Consider the following 18,687-nt stretch of genomic DNA (forward strand, 5'->3'; position numbering starts at 1 on the left):
TCATACAACCCGGTGACCAAAACGTTGTTGTCGACTACCGGAGAGGGAAGAAGTAGTCAGTTTGCAGAATTGTACGCGGTTTACCAGGCATTAAAGCAAGAGCTCCCTGGTACATGTCACATTTATACTGAATCATGGTCTACGGCCAATGGGCTAGCCACTTGGCTTCCCACATGGCATGCTCACAATTGAATGATCCACAATAGGGAGGTTTGGGGAAAGGAGTTGTGGCAGGAAATTTGGGAATTGTTGTCCCAGAGTACAGTTACAGTAGATCATGTCGATGCTCATTGCCTGACTGACTCATTAGAGCGTTGGTGCAATTCCTTTGAAGACCAAGAAGCGAAGATTTGTGAAGCTGAGGTGGAGACGCAGGATTCTGACTTGGTGGGCCGGCTAAATGGGAGCATCAGAAAAGTGGACATTTGGGCGAGCGAGCCACTAGCAGGTGGGCTGAAAGTAGAGGGATGTATATTCCCCTAGATTTGATTAAGACTGCAATCATTTACTGTCCTGTTTGTCAGCATACTCAGCACAGACCAGTTCCACGGGTAGTGAGAGGCCAGCTAGGCAGAGGGAAGTTGCCAGGGCAAATATGGCAAATTGATTTCATCGGGCCGATGCCAATGAGTCGAGGATGTCAGTATGCATGCACGGTGGTGGATACCTATTCTGGCTATCTCATCGCCTTTCCATGCAAGAGAGCAACCCAACACTCTGAAAATGTTGAATTTGTTAATCTTGTATTAAGGAAATCCACTGCAGGGTCAAAGTGATAATGGGTCACACTTTAAAGGAAAAATGGTGCAATATTTTTGTGTGCAGCATAACATTGAGTGGATCTATCACATACCCTATTACCCACAAGCAGTGGGTTTGATTGAGAGGATGAATGGTTTGCTGAAAGAGCAGTTGAAATGGTTTTCTGATGGATCATTGAAAGGGTGGAGGGATCACTTGCCTAATGCATTGCAGATTTTGAACAACCGACCCCTTGCTAATGCACAGACTCCTTTGATGCGCATGTTGACCCCAGCTTTGCAGATTAAGCCCCATGTGGCCACAAACACGATTCTGTACTGGGAGACAGCTCCCGGAGCTTTGGCTCCATACTGTGCCACACCAGAGGCTGCCAGTCTTGATTTACATGCCTTGAAACTCTATCGATTGCAACCACGAGACATTACCTTGATTGAGACAGGATTTGGAGTTCAAATTCCCCCAGAGCATTTCGGGTTGATCGCTCCTTGATCTGGGCTTGCCCTTAAAGGCATCCAGGTTTTGGGAGGGGTGGTCGATGCCGACTACCAGGGGGAGATCAAAGTTATTCTATTGAACAGTGGAGACAATGATCTGATTGTGCAACCCGGTGACCAAGTTGCCCAAAGGGTCATCATGCCGGTTTATGGAGGAGACGGCCCCAGGCCTTCTAACTGTGCGCGGAAAGGGCGGGTTTGGATCTACTGACAAGAACCCAGGGGCAGAATTGTGGGTAGAATCCCCAAACAAACCTACGGAACCTGCAGAATTGATCGTTACGGGCAAGGACAATATCCTAGTCATCATGAAACCCGGACAGGAAAAGAGGGAAAATGTACCTGCTGAACAATTTTATTTGTGAGAGTGATTATACCAGTTTGTTTTTAGTTTCTAGATCATAGTATGGCTTGCCGCTGCGATGCTTGCGCTGAGTGGTCGGTGTTTGGGCGTGTCCGGAAGGGTTCGGGAGGACCCGGTGATGCCGAAGGGGATCATCCACCCGAGTCGGATGACAACATTGTTGCAGCAACCGGATAACATCTGGACCTACTTGGCCGGGAATGTGCTGAACACTTCCCACTTCTGTATGAGAAATCTTCAGAGTACAGCGGATATAATATTCACTTGTCTTGTCGCCGTACCTATCCCTCCGCATGTGTTTCTGCACATTTTCAACCAAACTAACTTTGATGGGGTAGTGGAGGAAATTGATGTTTGAACACATCTGAGTCTTTATGAGTACTGTCTCTTTTGCCCGGAGGTTACAGATCGCCTCTGGAGGAACATGACTAGTATTGTTACCTACAATATCTCTACTGGAGACGTTTGCCATCAACTAACTTGCGACCCTGCCAAAATTGGCAAGTGTGGCCAGTTGAAACTAAAGAAAAGCAAACAATTGAACCCTGATCAACAAACATTATGTTAGTCACGACATGACAGTTTTTGTAGTAATGTTACCAATAATATGGTTTGTAATCACACAGTATTAGTCGCTAGCCATGTTAACCATGTGAAATTACCCAAGGGATGGTTGTTCTCCTGTGGCAATATTTCATACACTTACATACCAGCTAACATAACGGGAGGACCTTGTGCCTTATCACGATTAAGTCTTATGCTTTTTCCCATGCATTCTGTCACACGTATTAGCTCTTCTAGAGCCGCTGTTCATTTACCTTAGGATTGTGACTCCAATATTGACTTGCTTTCTAAAACAGAGTATACTAGTTTGGCTATTTCCATTGTAGGAGTGCCAGGACTGTCCGTTTATAATGCAAGAACTATTGCTAAGCTTGCCTGTTTAATTGTGAAGAATCTCAATCATACTTCTGCCGCTTTAGCTGAATTATTATTAGATTTTCAAGGAACAAGAAAAGCTGTTTTGCAGAATAGGGCAGCTGTGGATTATTTGTTGTTAAAACACAACCACGGTTGCAAGGATTTTGAGGGACTCTGTTGTTTCAATTTATCTGATCATTCTACATCTATCCATGCATATATTACTGTGTTAAAAGATTTAGTAAAAGGGGTTACCCAAGACGTTGATCAAGGATGGTGGAATTGGTTGTTTGGGTAGCTACCTAATTTTGGGCAGCTTCGTTATATCTTGGGTGTTGTTATAGAGATGATTTGCATTTTTTTCTCATTATGTTGTTGCATTCAATGCATTCCTAATCTTCTCTCTCTTCTTCGTCCCAGATCCATGGTATTTAGGCCAATGGGGTATGATGGGTGAATCGAAGGTCAAGGGGTGGAATGTACTGCATTTGCCATTTTACACGTGCTAAATTACATGATGAACTCTATTCCATGCAATGCTCTGATCTTCCATTTTGTTGCATCGCACTTCCATTTTGTGCTGCCTCGCCCTGTAGTTACACTTCAGCAGTAACAATCATGTTTTTCACGTAAACCGGTATAAGCTGGTGCGAGGTATCTCCTAAGGTAATGTTGTACCTTCAGCTTGTTTTCGTTCTTTCTATGCATATCTCTTGGACAGAGGGAGGATGCGCTGTGCAAAGCTCTCCAAGGCCGGAGATCGGGAAAGGAATGTCTTTTGCCTTGGCGAACCCAAATAGAATCTGGAGAGGTCTGTATGGGTGGATCTGATGCAGAGATGGGGCCAGCACCTGTGAATAGATGGGTGAGCGTGCCTGCTAGAGGCTTCTCAAACATGTTGATTTAAACTATAAAAAGCGGTGTCTGTGGGGTGGAGCTCAGGAACTCCGTCTTGGAGTGGACGCACTCGCGGGAAAACTTTGGTGCCCGGAGAGATTACTTCCTGTGCCCCAGTCTCTACAGGGTTCCCGACTTGGTGTTTTCTGTGCTTGGCCAGGGATGTTGAAGTCTCTGGTGCAGACGCATCTGGTGAGGTGCTTGTACATTAACTGTTTATATACCTGTATTCACAGTTTCATATTTATATATATATAGTGTGGTGTATTCATTGTTTATTGTCTTTCACTCTGTGCCTAAGAATTTACTGGCTTCAGTGACTTATTGCCTTTGCCTACGATATTAATAAAGCTCATTTTTACCTCCAGAGGAGTGTTGGAGTTTCTGTGTAAGTAAGTGGTGTGCGTAAGTTCAGATTACGCAAGTGGGCAAAGCAATACAAGGGGATAGAGTCTATGCCACTAGGGAGTGACCAGGAGGCACAGTAGATCAATGGCTACCGATGATGAAAGATGTAGTAGAGTTGAAGGTGACCTGGTCGCTGCAGCTGTGAGGACCAGGCAACACGGAGGAAGACCAGGAGCCGTTCACGAGATGTCCCACATTGGAAGTCAAGAACCACAGGGTCAGTGTCTGGTGGGAGCACCAACAAGCCTTGACAGCAGAAACAGATGTGGTAAACGAAGAAGCTGCACTGTCTGGACCAGCAAGGTCCAGGGGACTCACCAAATGCTGGAGAGTCAGAGCAGGCCTCGAGCAAGCAGGGGAGCCCACTGAAGCCAAAGAAGACCCTCAAGAGGACCCACATTCCGAAGGGACAGGAGTCGCAAGAGGACCCCGTCCAGCTCAGCACATGCAGGCCCATGGTGCAGAGGATGCAGAGAGGATGAAGATTTTGGCAGTAATAGATGCTGGAGCTTCTTGTAGCACGAAGATCTCTGGAGGAACGAGTCAAAAAGCCTTGGCAACAGCAAGTTGATCCGGTGCACAGGGGTTCTGTTCCTGCGGTTCCGATGAGGGACACTGGCCTCAAACTTGCCGAGAAGATAGTGCAGGCCTTCAGGGAGTTGCAGAATCACCACCTGTGTTGTTGAGCCTTTCGGAGTCCATGGGCTTCAGGAGCAGTAGACTGGTCAGCTTTGTTGCATTGTCTGCAGATGCGGGAGAGGGACTCCTTCACTCCAAGGGAGATTACTTCGGGTGTCTTTGATGCCCACAGGCGTGGAGAAGAACCTGGATGAAGCACAGGCACAGATGATGCAGAAGACTGGCAGGACGACGAGACCAGGAACAGCAGGAGTCTTCTTTGATGCAGTCTCGGTTCCAGACGAAGTCCAAAGAATTCCAAGGTGCCCAGATGATTGGAGTTGAAGTGGTTTCAGATCTGAATCTTGTCCCACGACGAATCAGACGAGCCACCCACAGGCTGGAAAGAGGGGAGCAAACGGCTCCCTGGACTGGTTCCAACTGGATTATAAAAGGAGGGCACCAAATGTGCCCTTCAAAGCAGTCAAGTGGTGCTGGCAAGCGCCCCCACCCCAGCCCAATACACTAAGTCCTGTTTGGGAGGTGGTCACACCCTCCCTGTGACAGAAAACCTATTGTTCTACCATCCCTTGCTTGAGCTCAGCAGCAGGAGGGCACATTGTGTCTGTGGTCAGCAGCATCACTAGCTTCTACATGGCATCCTACATCCAACACTGGAAACAGTGTTGGGGTAGGATTCCAACATGTTTTTTTTAAATTATTTTTATTTTCATTTTCAATCAGTACAACAACTTCAGTCATAACATTGGTAAGATAATCATTATACACAGACCATCTTGCATCAATACATTCAGTAGTCTACTCTAGGAAACCAGGGTACAAGAATACGTTCCCGGAGTCACATCCTCCTCTCCTTCCCCTTCTCGCCACTAGCAGTAGTTCCTTCCTGCTAACATGCATATATGGCGTGATGGAAGTCCCTGACTGTATTCTATTCTTTTGTGGGCAGGTGCATGGTATTTGGTTCCCATCCCTTCTATTTCTAGCCATAGAAGGTCAGCCATGGAGCCCAGATTTTCGTAAACGTTTTGGGGCAGCCTCAGGCCGCATATGTTGTCTTCTCTGCTCCCACATATAGGTCCATACCAGATCTCCACTCCTTTAGCGTGGGCACATGCAAATCTCCCAGTTTCCTGGCAATGTCCCATTTGGCCCTAAATTACATAATAGCAGTTTGTATCTAGGAAGATCAATCTCCATGGTTATGCCCAGCAATGTATATTTAGGGTCCAGAGGAACCTGCGGGTCTAGTATATCATTTACCTCATTCTGAGTTGCAGCGTAGGCACTTGGGCGACACCGCTCTCCCTATGGCGTGTAGTCGGGCCCTATCAAAGTAGACCCTGTGGAGGAGTTTGTATTGTAGTAGTCATAGCTTAATTGCCACCTCTCCTGGGTGCATCAGAGCCCCCTCCCAGTCAATGTCTTGGTCAGTGGTGTCGTCCCATTTGGACAGTAGGGACTTCAATTTATCGGGCATGTTATTGATTAGAGTTTTATATGTCCAAGAGACTGGCTTGGAAGGTATTTCCTCTTGTACCAATCTGCCCTCAAGTAGTCCATATTCGGGGACGTCAGTTTGTCTACTTTCTCTGCTCTCCAGGCATGGTGCAGTTGGAGATATTTATATTTTTGCAAGTGTGTGAGTAGATATTCAGCTTGCAGCGCCGAAAAGGGGATTAAGTTTCCACCTTGTGAGAGGTTGCCCACAGTGGAAATCCCCACCCTGTCCCACTTCCTGAAATCCTGTAGTACTGATATTTCGGGTAGTGTCTTGCCTTCCCATAGGGGTGTCACCCTTGTGAGTTTCTTGTCCCATCGCATTTGTCTCTCTGCCCTTTTCCATGCCTCAATTGATCTCTGTGTAGCTGGCAGCAGGCCTCGACTGCCTGAGCCTCTATAGATGTAGGGGAGGTAGGTGTGGTTCTGGAACTGGAGATTTCCAGAGCATACGTTCGGTGATCTCCCACTGCATGCCCCCATTCGTTGATTACGAGATGTGCGGCCATGTGGAAGGACTGTATGTCAAGGAGTACAATCCTTCTGTTGTACTGGTTGCATTGTAGTGTCTAACGCCATTCTCGGGTGACACCCATTCCACAATAACGTACGAAGTTCATCGTTAATTATGTTAGATTGCTCCTGGAACTATGTCATATGTGTTATGTAGGATGTAGAGTAGCTTAGGGAGAGTGATAATTTTATACCTAGCTGCTCTACCTAGCAACGTCAAAGGGAGTCTCCGCCATCTGGAAACATCTCGGAATTCTGCGATAACCCGCTTGACATTTTTGGGTATGCAATCAATCTCATTTGTTGAAATGAACAATCCCAGGTATTTAAACCCATCCTTAGTGACAGGGAGATATCCTAGTATTGTGTGCACGTCAATGGTGCCTCTTACGGGGTACTGGTTTGATACGTCCTAGTTTACACTGTAACCCACACGGTCGCCGAATCCCTCAATCTGTGGCAGTATTAGTGGAAGTATCTCATTGGGGTTAATAATGCAAAGTAGGATGTCATCGGCATTAAGCGAGATCCGTTCATCTCTAAGGCATCTTTTTTTGTCTCAGAAACCACTTATCCGAAGATGAGCTCTAAACAGACATGCCAGTGGTTCCAATATCAGAGTGAATAGCAGGTGGGAACAAAGCGCAACCCTGTTGGGTTCCTCTTTTAATTGGAAAATCTACGGATAGTGTCCCATTGACTCGGACTTTGTCTCTAGGGTTATTGTAGAGTAAGTCCACCCAAGTTAAAAAGCTTTGTCAGAAGCCAAATTTAACCAAGACTTGGTGCATGAAAGGCCAGTGAACTCTGTCAAAGGCTTTTTACGCATTTAAGGAAAGAAATTGGTGTGGGTGCGCCTATCTTTCACCAGGTGTAGTCAATTGGCCAAGCGACGGAGGTTCAGGCGTGTGGCTTGCTGGGGCAAAAAGCCTGACTGGTCCTGGTGGAAGAGGGACCACCGCTATCAGTCGAGTCGCTAGAATAGAGGCCAGAATTTTGGCTTTAACATTAAGGGGTGAGATTGAGCGATATGACCCACAAAACTCGGTGGCTTCCCTGGTTTATGGATTACTACTATAGTAGCATTACAGAGGTCTGTGGGAAGTGATCCCTCCTCCTGCGCCGCATTACACATATCCAGAAGATGGGGACCTGAGCAAGTAGCATTTTGTTTGAAGTATTACGCCGGTAGTCTATTTGGACCTGGGGTTTCCCTGGTTTTTGCCTGCTGATTGCATCTAGTACTTCTGTCAAGGTAATATCCTAGTCTAGGAATTCCCAGTCTTCTCGAGTCAGGGAGGGGGTCTCTATCTCCCCATGGTAGGCAGCTATTTGTGACTCCTCTGCTAGTGACATGGCATCATTAAGCCCCTTATAGAAACAGTTAAATGCCCTTGCTTTGGTATGTGTTGCGATATGCACCTCCTCATGCATCATGGCCACCCATCTTGCGTCTTTATCTTTCCTGCCCAACCAGGCCAGTAGTTTTTCCCTGCCCGGTCTCCCAATTTGTAAAGTCGATGATGCAATGCCTGAATTTGAGTCTGTACCGCCCTTTCTCTCAAAGCTCAGAGTTCCCTGCGTGAGTGTGTGTTGGCGCATCCCGGCAGTGTCCACATCTGGGTCTACATCTATCTCAAGCTGTAAGAGCTTTCTTTCCAGTGGCTCTACTTGTTGGCCCTCCTCACATCTTTTCCGCGCTACAGCATCCTGTATCCTACCTCGTACTACAGTTTTATAGGCCTCACATAGGGTTGTCGCCAAGGGCACTGAGCCTTCATTTTTACTAAAGTAGAGTTCAGTCTCAGTTTTTATTACTCTCTGAAGAGTTTTGTTGCGTAATTCCCACGCATTCAACCTCCATTCTGAGCATTGTCTATTCCTCCTCCCGCCTATTGTTAAACAAAGTGGAGAGGGTCAGAGATTCTTCTCTGCTAATTCTCTACCCTCTCTAAATTTCTAACCTCTCCCACGGGGCAAATAAATAGTAGAGTCTGGAGAAGATTGGGTGCACCCCAGAGAAGTACTACCAGGTGTAAGCGACTGGATGATGTTGGCGCCAGAGATCAGTTAGACCCAGGGAGTTTGGAAATTCAGCAAGAGGAATATGTATGTGGGTCCCGATGCCCACGCTTGTGCAGTCTAGATTAGGATCACACACCTCATTAAAATCACCCCTCATGTGTGTGGAGGGGCCGGATTCTAACAGGATTCAAGCCATGGCGTCCAATGTCTGGGTTTGCAGTCTTGGCCGGGCATAGACATTGAGAGTCAGCTCCCTCCATCCCCATGTAACCTGGACCGCCACAAAAGTCCTGGGTCATTCCAGGTTTTCCTGATGAGAAAGGGAGGCATTTTCTTAATTAGGGCCACCATTTCTCTTGTTCCGGAGGAAAAACCCGCTTGTGCAAGCGTAGTGTACATACCTCGACCTAAGAAGGTGCAATGTGTTCCCATCAAATGAGTCTCCTGTAGGAATACAATGTCTGGCTGGAGTCTCTTGAGGTATTTAGTTATTAGCCCTCTCAACTTTAATTCCCACTCCACTGACATTCCATGTTAAGACTGTATAATCTTTCTCACCCATCATGTACAGGCTCTTTTCCTCTCTCTGCCCTTGGGAGGACCCTCCCACTGGTCTCCTCTCCTTTGTCCCCATCTAGAACTTTGTACTGTGTAATCTACTTATGGCTCTTTGTATCCTCAACTCACCCATCCCAGTCCAAGCTCTCCCACTTCCTACACCCATCCCTCGAACCGTCAGCATGACAACCTAGAGCAGGTATAGCCCAACCTCTTTCCCAATCTATCCTTTCGATGGAGTCTGTTTGCTCAGCTAAACTGAGCGTGTTAGTGTCTGGGGGGGGGGGGGGGGGGGGGGGGGGTTACTTTGACGATAACTTTTTTTTCCCTGTGGCTAAGCCCATATCTAGTCCTTCCTCGCCAGTCTTGTCCGATCGCTGGTACAGCGTCTCTGGCTTTCCCTTCTTTGCTTCCGATTTTTCCAGGCCATTAATGTTTCTCAGAAGCGGATGATCACGGCCTGTGTCGGCTAGGTACTCTTTAACTGAGAGTTCAGAGTTGGGACTGGCCCGTTGGTCGGAGCATAACTTACTGGCTTTAGCTTCTGTCACGTCTCCACCGGGGGCCGATCTCTGCCCTCTTGCCAATGTAAGGGGGCCCTCTGCAATGGCGTCCCCAAGCGGGTTCTGCGTAGACCTGTTGGAATGCGTCTCCTTTTTTCCCTTTGTTGTTTGGGCTCCGCTCTTCTACGGGAGTCAACACATTCTGAACAGGTGTTTCCTGTTTCACGCGTCGGAGGGGATGCTCCTCAATCCAGGCCTATGCCTCTTCTGTGGTCTGGAAGAAATGAGATTTGCCCTGGAAGAGGGCCTTTAATTTAGCTGGGAGGAGCAGCATGAACTGGAGTTACAATGCACTGAGCTTAACTTTTACTGCATCAAATGTGCACCGCTACCTCTGAACTTCACGGGAGTAGTCGGGGAAGATCATGATTTTCACGTTTGTATGTTTGAGTTCACCGGTTCGCCGTGACTCTCTGAGGATCAAATCCCAGTCCTCAAAGTTCAGAAAGCAAGCTATCAGTGGCCTATTGGGCAGGGGGGAGGAGGGGGGGATGGCAGCCTTGCAGCTGGCATTCTATGCGCTCGTTCGATTAGGACAGGGTGAGACGTTTGCGGCCGGGCAGGAGTCCCTAAGCCAGGTCCGAGCCCTCTGTTCCCTCCGATAGTCCTACAAAGTGCAGATAGTTTCTTCTTGCCCTATTTTCAGCATCATCTGCCTTCCATGTCACCTCTCTCATTGCCGCCTTTAAGCTGGAGACGTCAGTTTTTAAGCTGCATGTTGGGTCTTCTATTTCTGAATCCGGGTTTCTGCTTCTGTTACTCTGTCAGAGACGTTACTCATATCATGGCGCAATAGGGTCACTTATGATCTTATTTCTGCTATCTTCCTCTCAATGGCCTCTGTGGAGGCATGGATGGCCTGGAGGAGGGCCGTGTTGTCCGGCGGTGCATGGGGTTCTCCCCTCTGTCTCCAGAGGAAAGGTAGTGCTTTTGTGTATTTACCCCTGTTTTTGCATTTTTTGAACTTTGTCTCTCGCCATCATAAACTTGCGCAGGGTAGGACAATCCACCAGTATGTCCCAAGCTTCTTCTCTCCTCGCTCCTTACCGATCCGGACCACCAGTAATAGTTGGTAGATGTTTGGTGTCTTGGGTGAAAGAAATCTATAATGAGGTTACTGCTATGGAATACCTTTAAGTATCTGGCTCTCGTATTCTGTTTCTGCTGTGTCGCTGAAGTCCCTTGTTCCGCACAAAGACGGCGCGAGAGATAGATTTCTAGCGTCCGTCTTGGGCAGCAAGCCACCTGACCGATGAGTGATTCCCATCTCAGGCGGAACCTCTCGGATGATCTTTGCGATTACCTCTGGGAGTCTCACTACATCCCCTCTTCCACTCGCATGCCACGGTATCTCTGCCACTCAGTTTACTGGTTTCCTCAGTAAAGAATTGTGTTATTCGGGCACTATTTCCGATGTGTAATCTTGTGTGGCATCTGTGACTCGCCACTCTCTTCTTTTACCTCTGTTTTGTTGTCAATATTTTAGGTTCTATCTGGGCTCAATACAGATCCTTTATGCTTTTAATACTGCAGCACGACCATTCAGGGGGTATCGGTCATCACGGAGATTGTGGCTCTGAGAGGCTCCCCAGTAATCTCCAACTGCTCGTTACTACCGAAGCGGTTCACTTTTGGTGATAGTTTGGGGCCTTCACACCCCTCTCTCAATGGGAGCAGTCTCTTCTGATCCTCCTCCTTGGGGGGGGGGGGGGGAGAGGGAGGGGGGTATGTAATTCTCCAATGTGTGGTGAAGTCTCCCCGCATCGTGAGTGTCCCTTTCCACTGTTGGATGTCTCTTTCCCTAATCACAGTATGATTGGGTGGGGCCTAAGGGGCTATAGCGGGTTAATCCTCTCGTCACAGGCCCCTGCCCCTTCTCACGCTTCTAATAGACTGGCTCTTTTTTTGGTGCGAGCGAGGAACCGGGTCGAGCCCCCGCAACACGCACAGCCGCTCACTCACAGTCCCTCACACCCATGTATTGGCCCGCTATATTCATGTCTTACGATCTGGTCACCAATTCATTCCCCCAAGGCCTTCTGCAATTCACGCCGCTTGGTCTGCCTTGCTGCCGTGTCTGCTGCTTGCAATGGGGAAAGGTCTAGGGGCCAGAGTCCAGATTCAGACCCGCATACCTCCCGAGACCCGGTGTCTCAAAGTTCCCTCCAACCACAGCTGGGAGGAATCAGGAAGGGAGCGCCACACCCATCTACTGCGCGGTAGTATGTCCCTGAAGCCGGTCACCGGTCGTACCCGTCTTTATTCTGTAATGGCGAAGGGAGGAAGCAGCCCATGTGCAGGAGCCATGGCTCGGCCCCTCGTGTCCCAGGAGGCCCGACTTCTCGTTGTTCCCTCTGGCCACACCATGGGAGAAGAAGGCAGGACGCATAAACAAGATCTCCACTCTGCCCAAACAGGCTCTTCTAGAGTCTTTTGACCTGTCACCTCGTTCCTCAGGACTACGACTCTGCCCGCTGAGGGTCACTCCACCCGGCCCCGCGAAGTCCCTCTCACCTTCGCACAGGCCATTATTTTCAGGGCTGCTTGTGAGAAGTTGGCCTGATATAGGATGTTTCCAATTCTGGAACCACCTTGTATCAGTCCAAACAATCCCTTATGGTGTCTGGTTGTAAGTCAACCTTATTAGACAAGCTATCTTAAGGGTAGCATAGACTATGCAGCCTTAAAGGCTTAACTCAAGAGGTCGTGTTAAGCGAGCTGTTTTACCACATACAATCCTGTAATATCAAATGAAACGACACCACACAAGTATATATTATAAAAATATATGTGTTTATTTCTAAAATAATCCCCAGTACTCTTTATGAGCAAAGGGGCACAAGCGTTAAATCAAAAGCACAGTATAACATAAGAAGTTGCACAATTATGGATGAGGGCGGGTGGCCACTCAAACCATATATTAAAAAAGTGGTATAAGAGATACCAATCGAACAGTGGTTAGGCCTAGGGCCTAGGGAATCGCTGGGAGCAGTCGGGACAAGCAATGCTGAAGTCGGGAAGAGCCCACGGGATTCGGGTGCAGCACTTAAAGTGCGGCTTGCACCAATGCAATGTCAATGGTGCATAAAAGTTACACAAATAGAGTTTAAGGACACTTCCGCTGAACCTAGAAGAACCAAACTTTAGACACAGACCCTAGAGGTGTGTACCAGTGTGGGAACACCGGCGTTGCAATGTTACCTCACCCACAGGAAGCGGTGCAGAGGGTCAAAGTGGCGTTGGGTTTTGACACGCAGGCTCTTGGTGCTTGAAGCTGAAGATGCTGCAGGCGATGTGAAGGAGAAGTGTCCGTTGTGATCCAAGGGTGGATCAGAGTAGAAAAGTACCTGAAAGCAGAGGGGACAGAGTCTGGGTCACTCAGCAGTGACCAGGGTGGAACCAGGACGGAACCAGGCAATGTCGGGCGCAATCATGTGGTTGTCGAGGAGCCTCTCTCCGCTGCCACGTGGGCTCTGGGGCATCTGCGACGTCCAGGAGCAGGTCACGATCTGTCCCACGCAGGCTCTCACCGTCGGCGCAGTCGGCTTCAACATTGGAGCAAACAACACTTAATAATAATAATAATAATAATAAAGGAGTTTTATAGAGCGCGCGGTTACGCTAACTAGCGTGTCCCTGCGCTAAGACAGATAGAAACTCATACCAACGGGCCGCAGAGTCAGCTAGATTTATCCTGCGTAAAGGTGTGTTTTCAGCCTCTTCCTGAAGTCGGCTTCAGACACTTCTAGACGAAGGTCCAAGGGTAAAGCATTCCAGCCCTTCGCCACCAAGTAGCGAAAGGATCTGCCTCCCATGCAAGCCTTTCTCGTCCTAGGTACCTTTAATAGGCCACCATGGGAGGAGCGCAGCGCTCGTGTAGGTTCATACCTGGAGACTAAACTCTGGAGTGGTGCTGGTGCCCTCCCATTAAGGATACGGTGACAGATACAGAGGCCCTTAAACTCCACCCTGCTCTTCACTGGAAGCCAGTGAAGAGTCTGGAGGGCTGCTTTGGAGGCCGCTCTTTTAGGAAGCTTCAGAATGAGGCAAGCTGCTGCATTCTGCAGTACCTGGAGACGATTTAACACCTTACTGGTAGCTCCGAGGTACAGTAGGTTTGGACGTTGAAACACACACCCACCACACGGCCTATCTGAAGTCTAAAGGACAGATCAGCATCAAGCCAGACTCCAAGATTCTTGGCCTCTCGGCAGGGGGTTGGAACCTCGCCTAGACTAGAGGGCCACCATGCCGACGACCACACAGATGGGCCACTCCCCACCACGAGCACCTCGGTCTTATTGCCATTCAATTTGAGGCAATTGGCGGACATCCAGGTTGCCAACTCCTGCATACATGTTCTAAATTGGTCCGCCGCAAGACCGGGTGCGCGCGAGAGGGAGATCGCCAGCTGCGTATCGTCGGCGTAGGATACTATGTTCAGGCCATGGCCCTCTATAATCGAGGCCACCGGGGAGACATATAAATTAAACAGGGTCGGACTCGGGGACGAGCCCTGGGGCACGCCCTGTCTCAAACAGATCTCCCCGGAATAGCATTCACCCTGGCGGACCTGGAAGCCTCTCCCCATCAGGAAGGACTGGAACCATCTAAGTACAGTGCCCGATATTCCTCCATTATTCAGACACTGTAGCTGGGTGGTATGTGCTACAGTGTTGAATGCCGCACTTAGATCCAGTAGGATGAGGGCCATGGTCTGTCCCTCATCCACCCCCTGGCGAAGAGTCTCCACTGCCATCAGAAGCGCCGATTCCGTGGAGTGGCGGGGACGAAAGCCAAACTGGGTGTCATGCAGGAGGGCAGCCTCCTCCACGAAATCCATCAGTTGTACATTGATCACTTTCTCCGCAATCTTGGCCAGGTAGGGTAGCAGGGAGATAGGTCGGAGGTTCTCTAATTTTTCAAAACTGATGTTGGATTTCTTCCTCAGGGGTAGAACCACCGCCTGCTTCCAGTTGCTAGGCACTGTCCCAGTCTTAAATGACAGGTCTAACAGGTGTCTGATGTAAGGTTCCAGCACTGGCAAGCTATCAACTAGCCTTTTAGGCGTAGTGGGGTCCCGAGGGGATCCGGACTTGATAGATTTACATATCTTTAGGAGGTCCTTCGGGAGCGGGGTAACGAAGTTGGTCAATCTCTGCCTATTCCCCCAATCCCTCGGAATTTCCACGAACTCAGTCCCTGCCGTGAGATGACTAGAGAAAGACGAGTAGATTTTAATTACCTTCTCGGCGAAAAAGTTCGCGATCTTATCACAGGATTCCGCAGAGCACTCATCTGGGGCAGTGGCTGGTGTACCACTCGAGAGAGATTTATAAAGCAGAAAGAGCTCCCTCGTGGAGTTGCCAGCCTCACTGATTCTGGTGGCATAGTGTGCAGCTTTGGACTTCCTAATTAGTCCATGATAGAGTCGCCTCTCAGTTAGATAAATCTCCCTGGTTTCTGTTGAAAAAGCTACTCGCCATTGCCTTTCCACTCGCTTTACTGCTGTCTTTGCAGCCCGCAGCTTATCACTGTACCACGGTGCAGTTTTCTGAGTGCGACCACCTACTTTGGCACGCGAGAGTGGAGCCATGCAATCGAGCGCCTTGGTTATACGATTGCAAAGGTTGGAGTTAGCGGTATCCGCATCATCCCCCCTGGACTCCCCCCTTTGATGAGTGCCGCACAGAACTTTTCCTGGGAGAAGTTTGCCCATCTCCTCCTAGAGTGGTATCGTGGTGCTGGCACCAGTGCTCTTGCCCCGGGAATGCGTACGGAGAATGGTACCAGATAGTGGTCCGACCATGGGATAGGGAATGGGAGTCATTGCTTCTACATCCCCCCAGTTAACAAATATGGGGTCCAACAAATGCCCCAGCTGGTGCGTGGGACCACCTACTATCTGTTTAAATTGGAGGTTTACTCTTGGCAAGAGCAAGCCACGCAGGACTGGAAGATTGCTTCTCACTCGGACCAGGAGGGTCAGAGCGGGGGCTCCTTTTCAGAGGAGCTGGTGCAAGTCTGGAGCAACCAGAATAGCAAGTCGGTTTTAGATTTTCGTCGGCACAGGGGCCACAAGCTGGCAAGTGACCGGACCAACGCGTTGAGCCAAAGAAAGCAGAAGGGCCCCACGCAGCACTCGTCGAGTGTAGAGGGGTGAGCTTCGGTGCAAGAGTGGCTCAGGGTTAGGGCTTCTCAGACCCCGGTGGACAGCTTTGAGGGTTACTCGTGGGCTGCACGGTCAGCGTCTCGTGGCCTTTTCAAGATGGCGTGCCCCACGCTTCCGGGTCTCAGCTCTGCAGGGACTGTGGATCGGGCTGTAAGAAGGCAGGCAAGCTTGATCTCGTCGATCTCTGTCGCTCGAGTTCCGGCGGGAACTGCAACAAAGCAAGGGTCGTGGTGCTGGATGGTGCCTGTTTGCACAGGGTGGTCACTCCTTGACCACAAGGGAGATTCTTCACTCTTCTACGTTGAGTAGGATGTCGAAGGGTCCAGCGTTTCGTTTCAAATGTTTAATCAGGATAATCTGAGTGCGTTGGCACTGCTCCCATTCTTATACCAATCTAGGTGGTTGGATTACCTGCTAGGTCCCCTCCTATGGGTGGGACCCAGGAAGGGGGTGGATACACCCCTTTTCTTTGATCCAGGCCGCACTGGGACAGGGGCTGGTGTGCCCCAGAACCGGTTTGGCCGGATTATGCAAGGGGCAGCCTTGTGCTCCCCAGGCAGTGTCTGGTTTCTTTCAAACGTCCCTGCTACAATCCACTATCTCCTGTCTGGGGTGGTGTGACACCTCCCTGTGACAGGAAACCCTTTGTGCAGGCCTCCTCTGATGAGTTTCGGTCGGCAGCAGGGGGTCAGACTTGTGTCTGTGGCAGAAGCATCCATTTTGTGGATCTTAGGCTCTTTTTAAAATCAACCGCGTTTTAGCAAAGTAACATGTCGTCTCCCTCTAGAGGGGTGGAATGCTACCCCCGTCGCCAGGAATGGCGAGGGGGTAGTATTCCAAATCGTATGACACCTTACACAACATGTTTTGATAAAGCCAAACCAAAGTTACTATATAACCGCGAGGATTATAAGGCACTTAAGAGTATATGGTATGGCATTATCCCGGAACAGCTTAGGGAATTGTACTATATGCCCCTGAGCACACAATAATATTATAATCAGTATGTCCAGTTGTCCTTGTGCTTTCAATCAATCAGTAAACCACAAATAATATAGAAAATGTCCTTCGATTGTCCTTCAGAGTTTTATTCCAAATGTTCCAAATTAGATCAGATTCCAATATATATTTCTTCAGTACATCAATTCAAATGGTGAAGGTAAGGTTGCCAACACGTGTTTCGTCGTGTGTACATTCCACACATAGACTTCCTCAGGGCTGTAACACAATATACAAAGGCCCTGTATTAGAATCATACATATTAATAACTGTTGGGAAAGAAAGATATAGTCCCCATCACCTCCGAAAATTCTTTTGTGCAACTAATGTGTAGGCTCCAGACCGGAGAAAGATAGGAAAGAAGAAATCCACCAGCTAAGGATCACCAACATAAGGTGTGTACCCTATGAGCCAATAGCAGAAGAATGAGAGTAAGAGTGCAGTATAATATTCACCTTGAAGCAATATATTTGCAATCCTCTCTAAACTTCTGTTCTCCAATCCAGCAAAAATTTCGAACAATGTCTGAACGGTATAAAAAACAGACATTACTAAAGTATTCTCCAAATGTATATTCAACTACTCCCTACGTTCCTAGCAGAAGCCTGCATGTTATAGTAGCTCCAGTAGTTTAAAGAACAAAATCGCGCGAAAGAAATGAATCATGCTATCATATGATATACATAATGCGTCATATCCAGTGATAGACCCGCCATTGGTTTGCGTATGTTATTCCAAGCTCGGGTGTAAATCGGTGACTCACCCACTATCTTGTGGTGATTCCTTCACCTGAATTATCTTATCATCACTGTCACAGTCGTTCTAAAACAGAGATAATCAAATAACATAACGAGCGTAAGCCAACTGTGCATATATCCCAATAATGTAAACTCAGACAATAGAACCTCAACTCACCCACTCCAATACTGTAAATCTCTGTATACTGGGGCACTAGAAATTGAAAGCGAATATATTCACTTTACACGTACATAATGCTGGTAATTCTGTCAGTTGTAGTAAACCTAGTACGTTCTCACCTATATATCACAAAAGTTCCGCCCGGTCCCCAGACGAATCCGTACCAATCAGTTATATCAATTATGTGGGCCAATTCTAAGTAATCACGGACCTTCAAAAAAGAAAATAATTGGGGAAAAGCTGTAAGCGATAGACTTCTAAGAATCATTCATAGATACTCTAAACCTCTAACCCCACGTAATTATCTTACCGAGGGTAGTCTGAATTAGCGGAACATCATCACCGTCCCGACCTGAAAACACGAAGGAAACCATTAAGAACCAGGTATCCTACACAAGTCATACACTCATCTCAGACCCAGTAACGGGCTCTGAACACGAAGACACTCACCCGTAGTTCAGCGGCAAGTGCCCTCGCTGTACTCCGGCGTTAACTGTAAGCGCCATCTTGAAATGTCCAGTTATAGGCTAAACCGTAGTCGCCATCTTGTAATGGTGTACTCGCGCTATTGTTTATCTTTATATTCTTATAGAGTTCCCTCACCATATCTATACGACCCAATATAAAGCGATGGTATTATTTATATTAGCGCATCCTCCGTGTCTTGTAGTTGTAAATTAATCGTCGGGTGACAAAAAATAGTAATGTGTCACCGCATATATTATAAGCATGTCTTAAATAGTTGTTAAAGACAAACTATTCTGATATTTCTCATTAAGAAAATAGGGTTCTACCTAGTCTTGGCGCTATCACCTACAGGCTATTATTACATGTCCACAGCTGAGTAGGGTGAATGAAGAACGAGGCGCAGGTAGGTAGCCTCGGTTAGTCTGAACAATCCTACAGTTATCCAATTAGATAACATATAAGCCACTACCAATCCGTATGGAAATA

The 18,687-nt window shown here is 48.2% G+C and overlaps 1 protein-coding gene and 1 pseudogene across 7 annotated transcripts in view; one reads left to right on the top strand and one right to left on the bottom strand.

Annotated features, from left to right (window-relative positions):
- Window positions 1-18,687, bottom strand: part of LOC147750884 (uncharacterized) — a 1,319,653-nt gene that overhangs the window by 1,038,865 nt on the left and 262,101 nt on the right. The gene's annotated exons all lie outside the window — the stretch shown is intronic.
- On the top strand, window positions 1,739-8,427 carry LOC147750885 (uncharacterized; annotated as a pseudogene). The gene has a single exon (XR_015307567.1). The product of XR_015307567.1 is annotated as an uncharacterized LOC147750885 (transcript).

The sequence above is a fragment of the Lissotriton vulgaris genome, chromosome 1_1 (assembly GCF_964263255.1).
Source record: "Lissotriton vulgaris chromosome 1_1, aLisVul1.2, whole genome shotgun sequence".
NCBI lineage: Eukaryota > Metazoa > Chordata > Amphibia > Caudata > Salamandridae > Lissotriton > Lissotriton vulgaris.